At 40.6% G+C, this 20,314-nt stretch overlaps 1 protein-coding gene across 13 annotated transcripts in view; it reads right to left on the bottom strand.

Annotated features, from left to right (window-relative positions):
• Rbfox1 (RNA binding fox-1 homolog 1) overlaps window positions 1-20,314 on the bottom strand; it is a 1,640,850-nt gene that overhangs the window by 813,427 nt on the left and 807,109 nt on the right. The gene's annotated exons all lie outside the window — the stretch shown is intronic.

The raw sequence follows: 20,314 nt of genomic DNA, 5'->3' as shown, positions 1-20,314 counted from the left end.
TCTCTGTCTCTCTCTCTGTCTCTCTCTTTCTCTCCCTCCCTCTCTCTTGCCTTCCTAAGTTCCCCACAAAGGCATACGAATGGAATGAATACAAATATCATGCACTAAATAGAGGACAAGGGATAAGGATGCAGCTGCTTTAATGGAGTGCTTTCCTAACAAGAATGATACTTGGTTTTCATTTCCCAGTGTCACAGAAAACTTGATGTGATAGTACACACTTGTAAGCCTAACACATAGGAGGCAGAAAGGGAAAACCAGAACTTTAAGGTCATTGTTAGATACATAAAAGCACTGAGGCAATCACTAAATATTGATTTTTTTAATTGCCAGATAATAATACAATAGAATATCACCTTTACTTGGAGCATATTAACTTTCAGTCTTGGTAGCTATATTGTAATTTTTCTCAGAGGGCCAAAATATCAGCAGATGCTAAAGAACAGCCTATACTCTGAAAATTTACTTCATTGAAGATGCAACATGCTTCACAGAGAATCTGTCCCCACGGGTGTCTTTGCAGATGAGTAACCCAGCCACTAGAGAGGAGTATTTACTACTTGCAGGGTGCAGTGCCCACCTGAGTTTCTAGCACTTAGAGAATCTTGAGTTTAAGGGCAACCCGGGTGACACACTTTCTATCAAAATATGTGTATTAGTTTCTTCACTTTAATTACAATTGCATCAAAATCACATAAAAAAAAAACTTCTGGCCTTTGTGATAATTTTGGAACAATACAAAGCCAGGTGTATACTTCCCATTAAAAATTAATATTTGCTGAAATTAAAATGTGCCATATGCTGTGTTCATTACACAATACTGGGAATGGAAAATAAAAGGCAAGCCATTTCTGGTCCCAAGTGGCCCCTCGCTTCAGAGTCAGATATAACTTTTAATTTGATTGCAACTTTGTGGAAATTAGCACCTAGCGTGGTGGCTCAGACCCCAGACAGATCTAAGTCCCAGAGGCACCTGGAGTTCTATGACAAGGCTGCCTTTGTAATAACAATAAGGCAGGGATGCAGACAGGGCACACTGACTTGTCACACAGAAGGAACACTCTTCCCACTTCAGAAGGAACAGCATGTACACCCTGGGACATAGCCACTATTGTTCTAGAACAGGTTTTAACCTGTACCCCAGGGGTTCGCCTTCATGTCTTTCTCCCTGCATTTCTCTCTTCTTCTGGGTTTATTTTATTTCCTTGGGGCTGAGAACTGAAGTTCTCCATAAAGCCAGTTCTGTGTTGAACTCCACAGGCTCGCTGACAACTTACAAATGTCTGATTGTACAGAGTAGAAACAATGCATGTTGGCAGACCAAATTATCTTCAGCTGGTACTATTTACCTTGAAAGACATCTATCATTTGCCTCTATCTGACTCTATGCTCTTGTTTATTTGAACAATCTTTTCATATATATTGATTTAGCTTCCACCAACAAAAGCAAAGAATGCCATGGGATAGCATCCGAAACCTAAACATAGGTCTCCTCTCTCTTTGGTGATCCACCTACCTCTATGTCCCACTAACACACTGGGTAAAGGCTTTGGTTTGTGATTCACTGTCTTTTGTTCTAGAACTCTGAATTTCCATTCAACTACTACATGAGTGACCCTGTCAATCAGGCTAACATTAATACACGTGATCACCATGTTCACTCATGAATGACTCTTTATTCCCTTTGGTATAAGTACTTAATGTTAAGTGTACATCTTTAAAGAAAATAAAATGTTTTGTACTTGTAGGACCTGACACCTGGAGGTGGAGACACGAAGGTTCCTGGGGCTTGCTGGCCAGTAAGTCTAGCTAAAAGGTAAGTCCCTTGTTCAGAAAGATCTTTTCTCTCTAAAGGAAGAGGAGAGTGATAGAAATTTTTTCATGTCAGCATATAGTTTCCACATACATTCACATACCCACACAGACACAGACACAGACACAGACACACAGACACACACACACACACACACACACACACACACACACACTAAAAAAGAAAAGAAACCTGAGCAAGAATTCTGTGCCTGTGAAATGACCAAATGTAGCATGATCAGGCCTATGAACCCTTAGCTACTTGTGTGCATGTTAGCCAAGGAGAATTAGATAAGTCTTCATCACTGCTCACCAGACCAGCCAGAGGTCTGCATGCTTTGCAAGGGCTTCTCACAAACTGGAGCTGGACCAGAGGTTTAGTGTAAGAGACTGGAGGCAGATCATATCTCTGCTCCCACACCTTGCTTCTCTCTGTGATCCCCACCTGCAGAGTACTCAGATCTTTGGACATTGTCCCATCATGAAGTATCAAATGTGTATGACTTAAGAAGCAGATGCCTGGGGCTCAGAGTTCACTTGCCCTGCCAAGAGGAGGAGGGCCTTGTCTGGATTACAGAGATAATCACCCAGCCCTTCATCTCCTTCCTTTTCATTTTAATTCCAAGACATGGTTCTACATAATTGGTTCCATGATATAATTAGTCTCACTGATTGATTTGATTAGTTTCTAATCCCACTCCTTTCTTCTTTTTCTTTTTGGAATTAGGCAAGATAAGGCATTAAAATCCCCTCTCTACACATCTCTAATCCCAGCTTGAGAGGCATTAACAGTTTGGCACATATCTTTGTATGCTTTTCGTCTATGATTTTAAATGTGTTACATGCATAATAAAAATACACAGTATAACCAAACTTTATTTCAAGCTGTGAGATCAGAGTTCATATTAATTATAATTACATAAAATTAAAAGATCTGCTTATTGGACACATTAGGCAGATTTCAGACACTCAGGGGTTTTATAACTCTAGTCCACTATATCAGAGAACATAGACCAAAAACAATTTGTCCAGGTTAGTGAGTTCTGATGGTCATCAAGAAATACGAGAAACACAGACTATCTCCTGTTCACAGCGATTAGACTGAAGCATTTTGCTCTTGCAGGGGTATTTTTTTTGAATTCTGGTCTTTTCTATATGCAGTAAAGGAGTTGTAGCCAGCAAACCATCCACATGTTAGTGTTCTGTACTAGCACACTGATAGTCCACAGTCTGGGATCATTTAATGTGCAACATACATGTACTTGTCTCAAGTTCCAGTGGGTTATTTGGACATCACATTATTATAAGCAGGTGTATTTGTCCTAATTATCAATGAATTAGAACAGGATTCTTTCACCTTACATACAATTCTCTGAATACCACCATACTGACATAAACAAGACAGGGGCTTATTGCAGTGCAGGGTGGCTGCAGACACTACAAGTGCCTGGGCTGCATATGCTTACCTAGGATCTGAAACCTGGTAGCCAGAGCACTCGTGATAGAGGCTGTAATCTCCGCAGCTAGGCACAAGTGACAGGTTGTCATCCTGTATGGATTCAACTAGGCATGAGAAACAGACAATAGATGCTTTTTGTTAAGTTCCTTGAAAGAACCTCATTCCAGCAAGAAAGAGATTTCAGAAATCTGCTCAAATATTTTCCTCAATTTTCTGCAATGTAGATAAAGAAGTGTGTGTGTGTGTGTGTGTGTGTGTGTGTGTGTGTGTGTGTGTATACATGTATTTGTTGCAAGGTAAACAGGCTCAGGCTCTGGAATTTTTCAGATGTCTTCCTACAGCACTATCCAGAATTAATATACCTTGGTTTGGCACCAAAAGTCCAATTCTTTGTGATTTAAAGCTGGAATATGAACAAGGAATCTGAAAGCTAAAGGAGGATTTACGGGTCAAAAAAAAAATACGGTGATATATCTAGTGTCTAAAAAGCTAATTATAGTATTCACTAAAAATGGTCAGATCATAGGACACTAAACACATGCATACATACTCACATAAACACACATATTCATGCATGTACACATTTACCATGCATATACATATATATTCATATACACATGGACATATATACATAAAAAATCCCATACACAATGTATACATATTCATTCACATGCATATTCAACCATAATAACACAATTCAAACATGAATACAAATGCTCACATATGCAAACAAAGAAATGTATCCATATGCCTAAATACATCTACATACATACCCATAGACATATATACTGATATACTCTTACATATATACATATCTCCCACCACATATACACATATCCCCCTCCACACACTTCTCAATGGATAGATGCACACATGAATATATGTACCCACACACAACCACTATCATACACATATTCATATTCTCAAACATATACATATGAACTGAAGCATCCGATTGTCCACACACTGATGTATTCACAATGATCCTTAAATCTGTACACATATGTACAGGAACACACAGAGAACTTTTGTCTTGTGTTCTTACTATGAAAAAACAGGAGCTGGATTGCTGCATAAATAAATCATTTGGATAGATCTCTGTGTGAGTACAACTGATCACACCTGCACCAGGGTCAGGTATACTATATCTATATCTATCTATAGCCTGGCCTGACCCATGTTTGTATATAAAATATGATATTAAAGAAAGCTTCCCAAAAGTTTTCCTTGTCTGGCAGGCTTGCAGCCTATCAATCATTTATTCCTGATCACCCACACCAGCCTCAAGCTGTAAGCCTGAGGAAGTTATAGGCTCTCAGGGAAGACTCTTCCAGGGAAGCCAGAATCCCCACCAGACATAATGCAGCACCTCCTAGTATTTCTAGGTGTTCATTGGGAATTTGCTAGAAGAGCAGCAAGAGACAAGTAACTCAGTATTGTTAACTTGATGACCCAACATGAGTAGACAATCTCTTCTGAAACCTGCAGAGAATATTGACGATCTGCAATGGACAGGAGCAGAGAGCACAAGAAGAGTGTGTTTTCTGACACCAGGAGTCCTTATGTTGAACACCAGTGATATTTCAAGCTAAGCAATTGTTGGTTCTGAAGTAGCAGCTATGTGCTACTAAGATGTTTAATAGCCTCCATTGTCTCTACCCTGTTACACAAAGATAGTATCACAATCCCAACTTCAGACTGTGAAAAGGGAAAGTGTCTCCAGAGAGCCCCTCCTGTACCCTGAATAAAAATGTATTTGTGGCTCAGAAGTACTGCCTTACACAGCAGGGAGAAATGTGTGTTATGTCAAGAGTTTAAATAATCCACAGTTGAGTGCATTTGACTGAGATAATGCCACAAAGTCCCATGGGCTGGTTGACCAAAACTATATAAGTGTTCTCCCTACATTTTGAAGTCCAGACACTAGACTGCAAGACAGGAAAAGGTTCATCTTCATTGGCAGTTTGACTTGATTCAGAATCCCCTAGGAGACACACATCTGAATGTGTCTGTAAGTCTCAGCTGAAAAGAAATACACTAAATGTGGGAGACAGTGACATGACCTGGAGAACCACAGTGCCTATAAAAGGAAAAGGAGAAAGGCAGGTAAGTGCAGGCTTTTAAGGTTCTCGGCCTCCTGGCTGCAGATGCAACCTGACATCTCATGCTCCTGCTGGTACATCTTCCTCATCATAAGGGCACAGTATTCTCTCAAACCACGAGCCAAAATAAATCCCTTTAAATAGTGTGACATATTTTGTCACAATAAGGAAAGAGGCAACTAAGTCAGACCTTACTCCCTAGCTTGTGGAAAATCATCTTCCACATGTGGCTTCCATTCTCCATGTCTAAGTCTCAATGCTTCTTCATATATAGACACCAGACATGTTGTGTGTGTCAGGGATCACAGTAATGATGCTATCTATAACTTATAACTCTGTAAGGACCCTGTCTTTGAATACAGCCCCATTCCAGTGTACTGCAGATAACGAGTTGAATATAAGGTTCTAGGGGAGGGAGGAGGTTATAGCAGGCCATTTCTAGCCCCAGTGTCATGCTTCTCCTCTCACTAATCACGTGGCTCTGTCACAGATCTCGTTTCATTATTGAAGATGAGGCCTATTGCCAGTGCTCATTCTAATTTCAATGTAGGTAAAGTAGCTATCTGGCCTGCGGAGGCAGTGCAGAAGGATGGAGCCCATGTGACTGGGCATTGCTCGTGTCTCTTAAGCACACCTCCCTCAGTCTCAGAAAGAACTTCATTTGTTTCCTTCCACCAAGACTCTGCTGACTTAGAGAAGAGATGAATCTGCTCCCTAACATTCATAAAGTACTTCTGTATGTACTTTCTCTCCACCACCAGGTTTGTCACATCTACAAATATTTCCTAGAAGACCAGAGAGGAAATTATCTACAATCGAGTGACCAGACTACATTGTTCGAGTCAGTTTTGGAACACAAAGCATTTATAAACAGTGTCCAAATGAGTAAGTGTGGTTGCATGCCCATACAAATTTATGACAAAATAGGATTCGGATACCTGTGAGCCCAGAGTCCATAGTAAAATAGACTATGTCTTAGAATAGTGCTTCTGTTGTTTGGTGTGCACTTTTAATTGCTACCAGGCGTGGCTGGGTTTAATGAAGAAATGAAATCTATCTGGGTATGGGAATGTGAACTGTGCCTATACCCAAACATTTCAAATACTGGATACTAGTGACTACTTTGGATTTTCTTTTATTTCTCTTCCTTCTTTATTTATTTTTTTTTGGTTGACCATACTGCCTCCAGCTCTGCTTTCTAATTTCTTTCCTCTTTAAAAGTCCTGTCAACCTTCCAAAGAATAAAGTTGTTCCTTTAAAAACACCCATCTCATAAACAGCTTTATCCACAGGCAAGGGAGAAATAAGAGGAGGCCATGAAATCCGCCTCCAAATATCCGACTTATGAGAAATAAATCTGAACTCTGCCTTCAAATCACTCCAAACACATCACCCGCAAAGCTAAGGTGACTGTGGGCTTGAGCTTGTCCTGTGTTATCAGAGAACTCAAGGAGAGTGGGATGCAGAATACACGGTAGCACCACAAATTAGAGGCAACAGCCATCAAAGGAATTTACTAACAGTTGGGTACATGTCCTGAAATAAAGGCTTCCAATTAAATGAGAAGTGTCATCCCTCAGAATAGACTATCATTAGTTTACTTAATTTTCTTCCTTCCTTTCTTCCTTTGTTTCTTTGTTTCCTTCTTTCTTCTTCTTTCCTTTTTTGTTATTTGTTCCCTCTTAGTTTTATTATTTTGAGACAAGGTCTCATAATTGCTAGGCTGACCACAAATGTACTATGTCACTAGGGATAACCTTGAACTACTGATTACTGAAACTACTACTGCTACTGTCCAAGTGCTAGAATTATAAGCATGTGCTATTTGGTTCTGAGAAGTCTTGGCTCCAAAGTTGACAGGAGCTAGGTGTGGCAGATAAATTGTTCATGTAGGTCCATAGGGACTGGTAGTATTACTAGGTGTGTGCTTGTTGGAATAGGTGTGGTCTTTTTTTTTTTTTTTTATTAAGGAAACATACCACCCGGGAGTGGACCTTTAGGTCTGAGAATTTCAAACCAGGACTAGTGGCTCACAGTTCTTTTCCTGCTAGAAATGGATCCATATGTAAAACTCATAACTACCACTCAGTACCATGTGTGCCTGCTTGCCTCCATGCTTCCTGCCATGACAATGGGCTAACCCTGTGAACTGTAAGCCAGACCAATTAAATCATTTCCTTCATAAGAGTTGCTGTGACCATGGTATATCTTCAAAGCAGTGGAAACAGTAACTAAGACACTGAATATGTTGTGAAGGAATCAACCCAAATTTCCATAAACCCAAGTGTGGTCTGGAAGACAGTGCACTGTTAGCTACCACTGGAGACAGAAAACTCACCTGAGAGTCCTGAGAACATGCATGAACTATGATGCCACCCAGTGCCGTTGAACCAATGAGACAATGCTATGACACACCCATGCAAAGCTTCACAATTTACAACTTTGAACTATGGCTATGGAGGTAGGTATGAATCAATAGAAAGCTATCAGAAATAGTTAATAATACAACACAACTAATAGAAAACTATAGAGTCACTCCAAGAGAGTGCACAGCATGTCCAAAATTGCCTCCCTGACTGACATCCTGCCATGTGCAGAGGTATGATTATTGGAAGAAGCACATCCTTGTTTAAGGTTAAAGAAACCTTAAACATTTGTTTAAGGGAAAACATGGGAAAAATGGAAGGAAGAATGCTCCTGGGGAAAATGGAAGGAAGAATGCTACCACGTGTTGCTTGGTGACATTATATTAAGAAAATACTTATCAGTGAGTGCACATCATGGGTGTTCTTTTGTGATTGCGAACTCTGGGGCATCTGGCTTGCTAACACTCTTGCTCCTGGTGTAATTTTTGTCTCTGAGGTTTTTTGGCTTGGTCTGCTAACTTGGGCCTAGTCCTAGAAGCTTCTAGCCTCAGTACAATCTAATCTAGGCCTAGAATATTTTCAGCCTCTGAGTATTACTGATGAATAAGCTCACTTCTTTTTTAATTCTTTCTGAACTCTCAATGGCTGGTTCAACTCAGCTGTTCTAGCTCAAAACTCCTCTCCATGTTACTGATTTAATCTGCTCTCAGTCTTTGTCTCTCTGTCTCTCTGTCTCTCTGTCTCTCTCTCTGTCTCTCTGTCTCTCTGTCTCTCTCTCTGTCTCTCTCTCTGTCTCTGTCTCTCTCTCTGTCTCTCTCTCTCTCTCTCTCTCTCCCCTTCCCTGTCCACTGTCCCTCAAGTACCTTCCTTTTCCTCTCTTCTCATGAGAGTTGGATGTATAATAGTCTGTCAAACCTTTCTCTGTTTCATCACTTTGTCTGCCACTCAATTGGACATCACTTTCAAACATGGATGCTTCCTTCTATAAACTAACTTTACCTTCATTGTTTGGGATTAAAAGTGTGTACTAAAGGCATGTCTGTATTCCAGCCAGAGTGATTAAATGTGTGTGCTCAAAGCTAAGCCATACCATAACACAATCTCTCAGGATTCACAGCATGATCAAATATCCTGCAACACTGCACTTTCACCCTACTATGAAAATGGATCATCAGAGTTTTCCCTATCCAGCACAGATTGGAAGTTTGATGACAGCCACTCCCTGCCCTTGCCTTCCACCCCAGCAGCAGCTTCTTCTTGTCACTATTGAATATTTCCTTAAGGACATATAAATGATCTTTTAAGACAAAAGGTTTTAACAAAATATGAGAGCATCAGTTCTCAGAACCAGTTAGCTCTCGGGACTGATTAAATAGATGACTCCCTCCCCAATTACCTGAGCTTCAAATTTATTGCTCATTTGCTTCCTTTAGTTCTACCCATAAAGTGCAGATCCACCATTTATGATTTGATCAAAGTCATCATGATGGATATTTTCAAGGAACCATCAGCAGTGGTTTTGCTGATTTTTAATAACAGCCAAGAACTAATCAATAGATAATTTAATTTGAAAATGTGAAGCTGTAAGCTTTAATGTTCTGTTTGGTGTTTTCTTATTAATTGGAAGGATGGCACAGCATAGCCATGTCTTAGGCAGAAAACTGGAAAGAGATACAAACTAATGTCTAGTCTTGTATATGGAGGGACAAATGTCAGTTCAGCTCCCCAGGGAACACATACTGCAGTGCTTATCTCTAGTTCTATGCACCTATGATACTCTGTTTGAAGTAGGCAATGGCAATTTCCCATGCCTTGTCTTGACCCAGGTTTCTTATTGTCCCAAACCTCCGAGCTCTCTGTTGCTTCCCTTGTATTTATTTTCTTAATATAAAAATGCATATTTTACTTTGAGACAGGATTTCACTGAGTTCCCCAGAATAACTTTGACCTTGCACTGTAGACCAGGCAAGGTCTTTGGTGGTGGTCCTTCTACCTCAGCCTCCTGAATAGCAGAGGTTATGGGCCGGCACTCCCAACCAGAGTGCCTCAATTATTCTTACTACTCGAGCCCAAACTTTGCACAGAAAAAAAAGTTTGGACTCTAGTGCACAGTCTTAGGATTCTATGCAAATCAACCATGAAGTCTTGCCCATAGCAAGGCTAAGGTTGTCCTGAACTCTTTGCTAATTTGTATAGGCAACCAACATTTCCTTCTGAAAGCATTGTCGACCTTCCCGTAAGCCACTCGAAGTGCTTATTGTTTTTGTAATCCTACTTTTTTTTTAATCCACCACCTATCAAACAGCATAAATTTAATATAAGTCATTTCAATTGTTTGGGCCTTACTTTAAAATCTAATGCATGGATTGGATGACATCAATTTACATTTATCCTACTGTGTGCTGAATTCGGAAGACAAATTATACTTACTGTAATTTTCTCTTTATTTCTTATTTACTAAACATGTTAAAAATCAAAGTATAATTATTTCACCTCCACCTTCTATTTCTTCTTTCTAACTTCCCTATGTCCCCCATTCTCTCCCAAATTAATGGTCAGTTTTCCTTTACTCTTATCATTATACATAATTCTATACATATGTATATATTACATATATATACATACATATAAAACTTGCTGAGTCCATTTGCTATGACTTGTTTGTATATAATTTTAAGGCCTAACCATTTCTACCATTTCTAATTGGACAATAAGTTAAGGGGATCATCCTAGGGGAGGTGTTTATTTCTCTCCCTCTCTCTCCCTCTCTCTCCCTCTCCCTCTCCCTCTCTGTCTGTTCTGTTCCTTTAGAGAACACTGACACAAGGATATTCAAACTTATCTTCTAGCAACAAATGAAGATATCATCTGGCAATGGGCAGAAATGGAGCAAACCCAATAAGCCCATATGATATGGCACTGATTGATATCTTGAACTGGACAATGTTGCACAGAGACTTAATTTGCCAGACAGGGATGGGAATGTGGACATCATTGGGATGACTCTAGTTCCCTTTACAGAATAATCTCACACTGCTGTCTGTTTTGGAATAAATTGGCAACCAACAAGAGCGATGACATGTTCTTGATTATCATCAAATGGAGACATGTAAACTAAAGGTTTGTTTGCTGATTATAAAACCAAAGTACTTCCTCTTTCCAAACCATTTTCCTTCTCTTTCTGAGCACATATCTTCCACTGCCTATATTTTATTAGAGAAGCATTTTTTACATTATCAGGGTAAACTATATTCTCAGAGTTAATGTTATTTTCTTCTTACCATGTAGCCTAACCTGCCCCTGAAGTAATGATTATCCACCTCAACCTCAGAGCTGCCAGGAAGAAAATCTTTGTAAAAGACAGCCATGGAAAAATTTAATTTCTTTGTTTTTTGTGAGATATATATATATATATATATATATATATATATATATATATGTATGTATTTCATGTCTATTTTATGTGCTGGAGCACTGGTGTTCATGCAGAAGTGATTGGTCACCACTGGGAGTCTTTCTCAGCCATTTTCTGCACTGTTGTTTGATACAGGGTTTCTCAGTGAACTTACGTTTTACCAGTTTGACTAGATTAGCTGGCTATGCAGCTCAAGGAAGTCTTGCATTTCATACTGCCCCACACTGGGGTGGCAGGTGCACAGCAACATGGCTTGTTTGTTTACAAGGATGTTGGAGATCTGAGCTCAAGTTCTCAAGCTTTACACCGGAAACACTTAAGTAACTGAGTCATCTCCCTAGTCCCTAAATTTTCCTTTCTCAAAAATAATATATGCCTTGCCCCCTACCACAAGCTCTAATCAGGCTGCTTGGAAGTCAGCCTAAGTACATAACATAAAATTTCTTTTCTTTTCAATTAAAAACGACTAACTTGATGGAGTGGTCTCTTCCAGATGTGTTGTTATCAACGAAACAACATAATTGCTTGGTACCGTTTGTGGATGTTCTGAAACATGGTGATGTTCTCTTCTGAATGATATTTAAATCCCTGTAATATATTCTAAGCTGGACTCTCACATCAATTAATCAGTGCCAAGACAGTGTCTTACATTTTGCTACAAACTGAGTTCAGTTGTAATTTGTCAACTCCAGCACCCGTTGCTATGACAAATAGCTTCGGTCTGGTTAATCTATTGAACATAATAGCATTCTGCTACTTTGATAAATCTATTATGTTGTGGTTTACATATGCTTTGGGGAAATTTTTTATTGGGGCATTTTACACTAAATTATCTCTAGTCTACACTAACAAAGCAAGTTCAGTGTTGATGCTGACAGGAGCTTTCCAGTATCTCTAGAAAGCCACATTGCCCTGGCTCTCAAATCTGACAAGAAGTCAAGAGGGTAACTGCATACCATTTGCATTGTTTCTCAAAATCCCTGGAGTGAATTTACCTCCTGGGGCTAGTTACTTATCTTTCTACATTCCATTTTATCTTGTTGATAGAATGAAGAAAGTGTTTTGTTTTGTTTTCTTTTCTCTTTAGTTTTGTGAGTGAATGTGGGCACATGTGCCCAGGCATACAGGTCACAGGATAACCTTGGGTGCTTTATACCTTGCCTTATACATTGTATAAGAGAGGGCCCTTTGTTGTGTTTTGCTGTTTATGCAAAGCTGGATGACCCACAGTTTGTAATGATATTTATATCTCCAATTCCCATATTGCAATGGAATTACAGATGTCCACCTCTTCATCTGATTAGACATAGAGTCTGGAACCTGAATTCAAATACTCACTCACACCAGTGCAGCAAATGTTTTCCTTATTGAACCATCTACCAGCCCCTGAAGGAAGTCTGTTGAGCCATGTGTGGGATAGATAAATCAAGGTAGTAACTGCTCTGTGACATAATTACTAAATAGAATGTATATGGAGATGTCGATATATTTTGTTTTTCTTGATCCTTGCAGAAACTTCAATTTTAAAGTTATGGTTATGAGGGTCAAAACATGTCACACTGGAGAAGTTTGAAGGAGGCAGAGGTCCTGGGTGGGTGGCAGCTCCTGTGGGGCCTCCCTGTACACTGTCATTTACAAGGTAGTTTTGAGTGCAGAAGTGGGCTCTGTCTGAAACATGCTGCACATTACCCCTCTGGGTCTCACTATGGAGGATTTCTTGTAGTGCCCAGAGTGCACCAGCGGCAGGTTCAAGCCATCCCTCCTCCAGAGGTCAATTGCACCTTTGGCAGTTTTGAAAGAATCCAGATGGCTTTAAGGATTACATCTCTGAAGAAGGCCAAGAGTTAGGAGAAGGGAAGAGAGGGCAGGGATGCTCAGTGCAGAGGGCATGTTGAGCAGCTGATTCTTAATAAAAAAGAATTATCTAGTAATAGGAATCATGGTATAGGGGAAGTGCCTCAGTATGCTACCATGAATATTTGAACTGATACATATACCCTGTGACTGAGATAAATGAAACATCAAAACCACAGTAAATATTTAAGGCGTTCTGACAGGTTATCTTGGCATGAAACATATTTTTCCTCTCTCTCTCTTTCTCTCTCTCTCTCTCTCTCTCTCTCTCTCTCTCTCTCTCTCTCTCTCTCCATCTCCTTAAATATTCAACAGGATGTCACAAATGGCAAGTGCTAGTGTGTTAGTTGAGGCCAATTATCACACAAAAATGTTTTGTGTGAATCAATGGTGGGCAATGATGGGCAGGAGGAATGAAGGCAAGATGCATGTCTTAATTTTTCTCAAAATGAGAAGGGGCTGAAGCGGTAAACATGTTCTGGGAAGGATGCAGTCAGTCCCCAGGGAAGAAGGACATAGTCCCCTAAACTCTCCACTGTGACATTCAAACAAACGATCCTAAGATGATTCTGCATCCACAATACATCTATGGTCGATTTAGCTAAACTTTTCTGTGAGACAATTATATCAAATGCCACTAATGCAATTTGGATCAAGGCTACAGAGATGAGAGAGCATCAGCAAGGCATCCCCGCAGAGCTGACCCAAGAAATCAGGTGAGTGTCAGGTTAGAAACCACTGCAGAGAAGCCTTCATGGCTGCAATTGCTGAGTGCCATCGATTTCTGTTCAAAGAAAAGGCAGCCATGATCTCAAAGGAAGCAATCTTTGCTCACTGCAGAATGTGTAGATGAAATAATGGCTTTGTTTGTTTGTTTATTATGCTTCAGGGTAGTATGGATGCTACATGGCTCTCTTCATTTTATCTATTTATCTACTTATGCATTTTCTACCTACCTATCAATCATCTATCTATCTATCTATCTATCTATCTATCTATCTATCTATCATCTATCTATCTATCTATCTATCTATCTATCTATCTATCTATCTATAATTCGACACCGTACCGCATAAACTACCAAGAAGTGGTCAGTCCTGGCAGATAACCCAGTAGAAAGGACTAGAGATTCACACACATGCAGCCTCTCTCCTTCAGTAATTAAGTATTCAAGTTAGTCAACAGCTTCATTGGAATGATCTTATGACAAATGACTGAAACCATATCATCAAAAAAACTAGGCTCAGCTCAAACTCCCTTTAGCACAGAGAGCTCAATCAAGGCAGGACAGCAGCAGCCAAGGCAATGCGCCTTTCTCCCACTCTGTCACATCAATCCAAGGAGGCAAAATGATGCTGCTACCTGGGACAAGCGAAATGATCGGGCTAAGAGCAGGCACTGGGCATACACCCTATGTGGATCCATGAATGCAATAAATGCAAGCCCCAGACTTATGCTGCAGTTTGAGTCAGCTAAGTGTCCACCAGAGGGTCCTAGATTTTAACTTTTAATTTGAGCTTGTTCTTGAGTTTGTGTATGTGTCCCAATACGCAAACATGTTTCAGTGTGTACATGTGTGAGGCCAGAAATGGATGACAGTGTTGGGTTATGGTATCCTGTGTCTACTCCACCACAGGGCTTGGGCATGATGGGAGGCGGGACACAGGATTTTTGACTGTGCTTACCCCACACCAGCACTGGGTGGGTGCCAGGCTATGAAAATCGTAGGACACTGCTCCAGGGGTCAGGGAGTGCAGTGTGCAATTCTCAGGGACAGCTGGAGATGGCTCAGCCAGTCCCTGGTCCTTCAGGGAGGCTGGGGCCCTCTGGTTTTCAGGCTATGAGCACCCAGGTGGCAGTGAATGCCATGGAAGAGCTGAGAACTGAGTAGGGGCTCATAGACTGGGGCTCCTGGGGAAAGGTGGGGAGAGCTCCTGCTGGATCCCACAGGGAGGAGTGCTTCGCTTGATTGGTGAGTGGCTTGGCTTGGGCTTGGTGGTTGCTGTGTCAGGGAACCCAGGGAAATTAAGCAGCCAGCTCTTTAGGTGAAGGCCTGTTCCATTGCTCCTCATGGCAGATCCCTATGAAAAGAGGCAGTCCGTGGTTTTAAAGAATTTATTGTCATGGTAGAGAGTGGCAATGAGTAAACCATTTTGCAGGGAGGAGTGTCTGGGAAGAGAAGTTTATTAGCTAAACCTCCAGGCCTTTAGGAACCTCATTAAAATGGAGATATGTCTTGGGGCTACTTGACCTGTGGTCATGTCTTCTACCTGGGGAGGGGCTTGGGTCATTGCCTTTACATTACTGAGGCCACAGCTTGTGCCAGGATGCTGGTGTCCAGGAGTATAGCAAAACACCGACCATTCTTCAAGGTCACAGGGTTTTTCAACCTTAGCTCAACCAGAACTCAGACTGCCTTTCACAGTCCTACATGACAGGTGTCTTTTCCAGTCACTTCTCTAATTTACTTCTTGAGACAGGGCACTGGATGAACCTAGATTTGGCACAATGATTTGGTTAGGCTGGCTGGTCCACAAGCCCCTAGGATCATGTGAAGCTCTACCTTGTGTTTCTGTTATCCCACCTTTGAGACATTCCCACAGGTCGCCCTGGTTAAAGTGAAGCTGCAGAGGCTTCCAAACAGGAGATCCTTACCATGAAAACGTGAAGCTTACTTCCCCAAACAGCTCAGTGAACCTATAATAGATAACGACTTATGAGCCCCATGGATGTAGGGAGATAAGAGTTTGATGGGGAACCAAGAATCAAAAATCTGAGATTCTGTTATTGATATACATAAAATTGGCCGGAAAGGAAGAGTACTGTAAAAAGAAGAAAACATGAGTCAAAAGGAAGTGTGATGATTTCTTGAGCAACATCACATCATGAAAGGCAGAAAAAAGCTGAGACAAGGAGGGTTAGAAGAGTCCAACAAGATTAGATTAGAAGCTAACTAACAATTCAAAGTGTTGCGATCAGTGGCTGTAGGATCTCAGTCACAGAAAGAGCAGCCGCATGCATCTACTGTTTTCCTAAGACTCAGGTGATGTGGAAGAGGAAGAGGAGCCGGGGTGGCGGTGTCTGTAAAATTCTGGCTTCTGGCCATGCCATGCCTGCTGTACTCATGCCCTCACACCAACTGTAATGTGAAACCTGCAAAAGACCTATGCATAATCAGGCCACTTAAAATTTCAGCACAAATTTGGAAGACTATCATGGCCTTACCCCTAGGGACAGAACTAGTGGCAGTTGAGAGTAAATGAAGGCTGGAGCACCAACTTTGAGGGTTGACAATCCCCTAGGAGATGTCCCCACAGGCATGCACATATAGTACACATTAACAAGACTCAACAGAATATTAAAAAATGGTTTTAACATAGAAAGCATGAACTTGGGAGCAAGGTATGTTTAAAGGGGTTTAGGAAAGTTGGAGAGGGCACGGGGATAAATATGAACAAGACTGATTATATAATTTTCAAATGATAAATGGAGAGACAGATCAGTTGATAGAGTACATATGATGCATTCATAAGGGCGTGTGTTTAATGCTTAGAAGCCATGTACAGAAGGCATGGGAGCATGCACTGGTCAGGAGAGAGAAACAGGCAGATCTCTGGGTCTCACTGGACAAAGAACACAGCTTACATACTGAGTTCCAAGTTAGAGAAAGACTGATAAAAACAAGGTCCAGTCTCTGAAGAATGAGGCTTAAAGTTATCTTGTGCCATATACATGCACACATTTGCACAAGTGCATGTGCACACGCACATGCACACACACACACACACACATGTACGCACATGCATACAAGCATACTTATATAGTATGATTTGGTTGCTACTAGGGATCCATGGCAGGACAAATGAAAGTCCAAATCAACTATGTGCATAAGTTCACAGAGCTCAGGTGGCATCAAGCTCTTCATAAACACTTTGATTGTCAAATACAGAAAAGCATGATAAGAAGCCAACATTCCAGCCTATAGCATACCCTGACTCTATTAGTCACCACCTTGAATATCCTAATCCTATAAATATTTCAAAAACAAGTCCCCATTTTACTGTGACAGATTTCTTGGTTCAATCTGCCTTCTTTGTCTCCTATGAATGGAGAATATTAATTAGACTGAAATCTTTCCATTTAATACAATAATGTCCAAGTTATTGGAAGTCTGGAGAACATCCAAATTTCCTTTCAATCTATCACTTCCATGTTATAAATGACAAATCAATATTTCTAATACTTCTCCATCTTTGTGTTTTCTGATGGAACAGGGCCAGCACATCCTGCACGAGATATGCAAATTGTAAAGGCTACACTTTGAGCATAATGGAAAACAAACACATTTTATGGTGCATGCAGGTGGCAGGTCACCACAGTAGATGGACTCTCACCAGGAGGTGGAGAAATAAACACCTTTCTGAAGCTGCAAGTGTGGTAACTTGTTATGAAGTCACTTCTTCCAACTGGGAACCTATTAAAATGCTTGATTTGGGGGCAAGGACATAAAATCTCAATTAAAAATATTGTTTGTTAAAGCCAGGACTCACGCTGGCACCTGTGGAAATTTCATATAAGCCAGCAGCAGCACATCCCTACCTAGAATTCAATTATATAAGTGTGAGACTGTAGCTGGCCCAGGACAGTATCCTTATGAGAATAATAGCAAGTGGGTTGTGATAATCATCCATCCTTCCTAAGATCATGGGGGCAGTAAACTGTATGGCTTCAGTACCCGGAACTGCATCTCCTGGCTTCATCAACTCATACATTTTAAGTAGCAAACCAATGATAACCAGTGAACTGAAGAAATAAGGCTTTCTTACTGTTTTTTCTTTTCATATTAGCTCAGTTTGGAACAAGTAAAATTCAAAATTCCCAAATGAAATGTACAGAGGGATTTCTGTGTATTCTACCTTTGTAGGGATTTATATGAATAAATGCTCTATAACTACTTGTCACTAGGAATAGCAGCCAACAATACATTAATATTATCAGGGCAAGAACCACTTTTATTTGAAGAATATCCCACCTGGGTTCTCTTTGGCTGGTGCTTCTACTAGATACATCTCAGTACACCAATGCTATTTTCTACACCAATTCAATGTATTCTTCTTCACCACTTTACATGGACCAATTATATAGACAATAAAATGGATGTCTCTGAGTGTATACCATAGACTAATGCCCTCTGATTTGAAGGTCTTCATGCCTCCCACTATATTCTGAAAAATGAAAACAAAAGTATGTATATCTCACCTTAGCAGGTTTTAAGAGACTTAAGTCCAATCTGGTATCTCCATCACATGTTATATTTAGCATTCTTTTTATACATATTTGTGTATGCCTTCCTGTTTATAACACTGAAATCATAAATCCATGAAGGCCAGGCTCTTCATCTATCACCCTATCCCTGTGACAGCAATACTCTACTACCATCAGAGAATGGTGACCCTGTGCATGAAAGAAGAGATGTACACACCCCAGCATCTCTGCAGCCTTCACATAACTCTCTCGATATTTGTCTTCTATTTACATTTCTTCTTGTGATGGACAAGTGTATTCTCAAAGGCCACAGACTGGTGACTGGTTCATTTAAAAATTCTCTGATCTTCTGATGAACTACTGCTGACATGACTCACTGAAACATACATCACTAAAACTACTAAATTTGAATAAAAGTAGAACATTTGTATTTGCATTCTAGGGACATTGCCCTCAGCCTCTGTTCACCAGGCTTGCTTCAGCCTCTATTGATATTTTAAGCTTGGTTGCAGTGAAGATGGTAAATGCCAGAATACTGCATCTGTAACCAAACTCCCACTTCAGAACCATTTTTAAAAACAGAAGTATAGTCAGGCTACATACAGTGTCTGAACATCTATTGATAAATCTCCCTTTCACAATGCCCAACCCCCCCACCCCCCAGTGCAACCTGGGATTCAATAGGTTTCACTGTTGTTTTTTCTCTCTTCTCTTAGAATCCATTTGATTTCATCCAGCATACCACTAAATGCAAATGGAAGAGCTGTAGCTCTGTCAGTAAGAGTGAGATCATGACCCTTCATACCTCACTAAAGTCTTAACGCTGGCCCCTGGTGATCACTACATCAGTTCTGAAGGTGCCCTTCCCAGTAAAGGAAGCAAGAAAGAAAAATTCATAAAACTCTGAGAGGTCCTTCTCCTTTTAATTCATGTGTCTACTGACACCCAGCACCTTGAGACAAATAACTTGTTCTGTATACCCTGAGCATAGAGAGAGAAGCCTTTCAGAATTGCTCATGATTTTTCCACAGGAGACAGATATCAAGAGGAAATGGACACATTTTACATGGTGTTGTTCTTCAGTGATTTTAATCACATTGGCTACTCTGTTGACAGCAGAAACTTTCTGCATTCTTATTGTTTCTAAGCAAGACCTGAGCATTGCAGCTCTTCAGACTTAGGAATCACTGCGACCATTTATGTGCATCACCCTGATCTACACATGGAACTCAGGAGCCAGAATGGAGGTAAAACATCAGTGGTATTGCTGTGCATGAAAAGAGAAGGAGCTTTGAAACCGGGATGACTGTACATTGCCTATGCCCTCCCTGGCAAGCTCATTGGATTTAATTTGTGCCCAGAGTTATCAATTCTCTTATGACATTCAGATACTTTGTTTTGTTTGAATCTCCTCACATACTCCTGTTTCTCCCTCCCCTCCTCTCCAGATCCCCTCCAGGCTTGTGTCTTTATGTCATCATTATTTTCCTTTCCCTTTTCATGACTTATGATTTCAATTACCACCCTTCCATCCTTCAAAATCAACTTACTCCCACTCCTGGGAACCTCTCTACCTTCATAACTTAAACCTACACCAACTTCCTCAAAAATGCACATATCAAGAAATTAGATGTTATGATCTACAAATGAGAGAGCAAGAGTGAGGGAGTGAGGGAGTGAGAAAGCAAAAGACAGAAGAGGGGAGCTGGTAGCTTTGTCTTTTTGCTTTTTGAGACAAGGATATGGGAGAAGAAGAAACTGTAATTCACTGCAGATCATAGTGTAAACCATTGCAGACACATGAAAACCAGTATAGAAGTGCCTATAAATACTAAAAATTCAACTACCATATAACTCAGTTATAAGACTTGGGTGTGTAATGAAAGAACTCTATCCTACTCATCCATGGTCATTGCTGCTGCTCACAATAACTAGAAAATTGACTGAGCCGGGCGTGGTGGCGCACGCCTTTAATCCCAGCACTCGGGAGGCAGAGGCAGGCAGATTTCTGAGTTCGAGGCCAGCCTGGTCTACAAAGTGA

Source organism: Mus caroli, chromosome 16, assembly GCF_900094665.2.
Source record: "Mus caroli chromosome 16, CAROLI_EIJ_v1.1, whole genome shotgun sequence".
NCBI lineage: Eukaryota > Metazoa > Chordata > Mammalia > Rodentia > Muridae > Mus > Mus caroli.
The sequence above is the reverse complement of the archived record's forward strand: the minus strand, read 5'-3'. Positions and strand labels throughout refer to the sequence as shown.